Source organism: Canis lupus, chromosome 15 (genome assembly GCF_003254725.2).
Source record: "Canis lupus dingo isolate Sandy chromosome 15, ASM325472v2, whole genome shotgun sequence".
NCBI lineage: Eukaryota > Metazoa > Chordata > Mammalia > Carnivora > Canidae > Canis > Canis lupus.
The window spans coordinates 18,972,901-18,976,808 of NC_064257.1; the positions used below are offsets into that span (position 1 = coordinate 18,972,901).

The 3,908-nt window shown below is 38.2% G+C and overlaps 1 pseudogene; it reads left to right on the top strand.

Moving 5' to 3' along the window:
• The first annotated feature begins 2,066 nt into the window (after positions 1–2,066).
• On the top strand, positions 2,067–2,440 carry LOC112654840 (cytochrome c oxidase subunit 6A1, mitochondrial-like; annotated as a pseudogene).
• Positions 2,441–3,908: the final 1,468 nt, after the last annotated feature.

Below are 3,908 nucleotides of genomic sequence, written 5' to 3' on the forward strand. Positions count from 1 at the left end.
TGCTTCCTCCAGATGAGTCCACCAAAATCCTGAACTTGAATCATTTCCTATATCTGCTTGTTCCCTCCCAACCTCCACTTAGGCATCCAGAAAAAGCAGGAGAAAAATTGTACAACATGCTTATACAACTCTATGATCTTCATCCTTGGCTATTACTTCTATGATTTTTCTGTGTCCATGGGTCTCTCTTACTATCATTCCCCACAAATTTGCTGCAAACTCTTACCCCACTTGAGTTACCTATCCTCTTCCTCACAGTAGATGCCCTTTCCCTCTGTCTTCACCAAGAATACAGGGATCAGGTAGGAATTCCAACTTCTAATTCCTCTCCTCCCTCCACTCACAACTGAGTCTTCATCAGCATCTTTCCTACCTCCTTCCTACCCATCCCAGAGACAGCGCTCTTTCTCTTATCTCATACTAATCCTCTAGCTCCTATCCCCTTACTCCCTTTCTGTGACTTTTCTGCAACGCATGGGTCAAAGAAGAAGCTGCAAAATAAATTATAAAGTATTTTGAACTGAATCAAAGTGAAAAAACAACGTATCAGAATTTGTGGGTGGGATTTTATAAGTCAGACAGAGAAAGACAAATACCATATGATTTCACTTATGTGTGGAATCTAAAAACAAACAAATGAACAAACAAAAAACAAAATAGACTCTTAAATATAGAGAGCAAATTGGTTGTTGCCAGAGGGGAGGTGGTTAGGAGGATGAGCCAAATAGATAAAGGGGCTTAAGAGGTACAAACTTCCAGTTATAAGATAAATGAGTGTTGGAGATGAAAAGTGCAACATGGGGAATATAATCAATAATATAATAATGTTGTATGGTGACAGATGAGACTACACTTATCATGGTGAGCATGGAATAATGTACAGAATTGTCAAATCAACGTTATATATCTGAGACTTATATAACACCGTATGCCGATTACACTTCAATGATTTTTAAAAAATTGTGGGCTTCTACGAAAGCATTACTTAGGGGGGAATGTATAGCACTAATCTTCCCCATTAGAAAAAAAAGATCTCAAATCAATGACTTTAATTTCCACTTTAAGAAACTAGATAAAGAAGTGCAAACTCTACTCAAAGTAGAAGAAAGGAAATAATAAAGATCAGAGAGAAATCAAAATCAAAACCAGAACATAACATGAGAGAAAAATCAATGAGATAAAAGGTTGGTTCTTCAGAAGAACAATGAAATTGATAAACCTTTACACAGACTGATTATAAAAAAAGAGGAAGTAGAAGTAAAAAAGTAGAGTGAAGATAAAAATTCCGAATTTCAAAAATGAAAGATGTGACATTATTACAGATTCTACTAATTTTTTTTTAATTTTTTTAAATTTTTTAAAAGGATTTAGGATCATGTGATCAAGAACTTTATACCAATAATCTTGACATCACAAATGAAATGGAAAAATTCTTTGAAGATATAACAAAGTTCACTTAAAGAAATAGATAACCAGGACACCTGGGTGGCTCAGTGGTTGAGCGTCTGCCTCTGGCTCAGGTCATGATTCTGGGATCCCAGTCCTGAACTGCAGAGAAGTCTGCTTCTCCCTTTGCCTATATCTCTGCCTCTCTCTCTGTGTTTCTTATGAATGAATAAATAAATAAAACCTTAAAAAAAACTAAAAAAAAAAGAAATAACCTGCATAGCCATTGATCTACTAAACAAATTGAGTTTGTTGTTCAAAATCTTTCCACAAAATAAACAAAAAACCCTCGGCCCAGATGGCTTCACTACTTAATTCTTCCAAGTATTTATGGAAGAAAAAAATTCTAATTCTATACAGTCTTTTAACAAACTGAAAGGAATACTTCCCAACTTGTTCTATATAAGCAGAATTGCCATAATACCAAAGCCAATAAATATATTACAAGAAATGAAAACCAGAGTGCAGTATTTCTCATGAACATACATGCTAACAAGATTTTATCAAATAAACCCAATGATACATAAAAGAGGTAATACATCACAACCGAGTATGCCTCAGCCAAGGAATGCAACATTGATGGGACATTCAAAAATTATTCATGTGGTCCAAGGTTGAAAATGGCGGTGGTGGGGGTGGCTATGTCCCGGCTCTCTGGGCTGCTAGGTGGGACTGTTGGGGCGTTCCATGTCGAGTGGCGCCCGTGGAGGAGGGCTCAGCTGCATGTGGAAGGCCCTCACCTACTTCACAGCACTCCCTGGCCTAGGAGTGAGCATGCTGAACGTCTTCCTGAAGTTCCATCATGGACAGCAAGAGAGACCTGAGTTCATCACCTACCCCCATCTCCGCATCAGGTCCAAGCCCTTTCCCTGGGGAGATGGTAATCAAACTCTATTCCATAACTCTCATGTGAGTCCACTTCCAACCGGCTATGAAGATGAATAAAGAGAACCTGGACCACCACCCAGTGGGGACCACAGTACTGGTTTGGACTATGACTCTGCATAAGGACCAGGAAAGTATATGGGACCTGAGGCTCACCTTCCTTACTTGTACCAAATGATGACCAGTATACTGATCTTCCATCCCTTTGCTTATGGCAGGAGAGGCTTAAATAAAAACTTGGATTGGTCCATGAAAAAAAAAATTATTCATGTAATTTACCATGTAAAGAAACTAAAAATACAAAACAAAAGCATATGATAATCTTGCTGTAGAAAAAGCATTTGACAAAATCCAACATCTATTCTTGATTTTAAAAACTCTCAGCAAACTAAGAATAAGGATTAATTTCTTCAATCTGACAAAAGCCATCTATAAAAAAACCTGTAGCTATCCTACTCAATGGTAAAAGACTGAATATTTTCTCCCTGAGATAAACAACAAGACCAGGGGCTGCTCTCAGCACTTTTATTCTGCATTATACTGGAGGTGCTAGCCAAGGCAATACAGCAAAAGAAATAAATAAAAGGCATCCAAACTAGAAAGAAGTAAAACTGTCTTTATTCATAGGCAATATGATCACCTATGTAGAAAAGCTGATGGAACCAACAAAAATATTAGATCAAACAAATGATTTTACCAAGGATGCGGAAGTCAAGTTCAATCTATATTGATTTCTATATATTATATTGTCTATATTCTATATATTGTATTTCTTCATATTAGCAATGAACGAGAAATGAAAGTTTAAAAAAATAAATCATTTACAATGGAATCAAAAAAAATAAAAATATTTAAGGATAAGTCTGCCAAAGTTGTATACTGAAAAACCACTGAATATTGCTAAGAGATATTAAAGACCTAAATTAATAGAGATTATAACACATTCATGGGTCAAAACTTGAATTTTTTTTTTAATTAATTACTTTTTTTTTTTTTATATATATAGAGAGAGAGAGTGTGTGTGTGTATGCCCAAGAGAGAATGAGCACAGGGAGGGGCAGAGGGAGAGGGAGAAGCAGACTCCTCCCTGAGCAGGGAGGTGGAGGCAAGGCTCCATCCCAGGACCCTGGGGTCATGACCTGAGCCTAAGGCAGAATCTTAACAGACTGAACCGTGCAAGTGCCCCTTGAATATTTTTTAAAAAGATTTATTTATTTATTTGGGAGAGAGAGAGAGAGAGAGAGAGAGAGAGCGCGCACATGAGCATGCAGGGGGAGGGGCAGAGGGAGAGGGAGAGCAGGTCTCCCAAACAGGTTCCATGCTGAGTGTGGAGCCCACTTGGAGACTTGATCTGAGGACCCTGAGATCATGACCTGAGCCAAAACCAAGAGCCAGACGCTGAACCAACTGTACCACCCAGACACCCCAAAAGTTTGAATATTTTTAAGATGTCTTCTATAGACAGGTTGCCTGAGTGTCTCAGTCGGTTAAGCAATCGACTCTTGGTTTCAGCTCAGGTCATGATCTTAGGGTTGTGAGATCAAGCCCCACCACCAGCTGTGCCCTTGGTGAGGAGT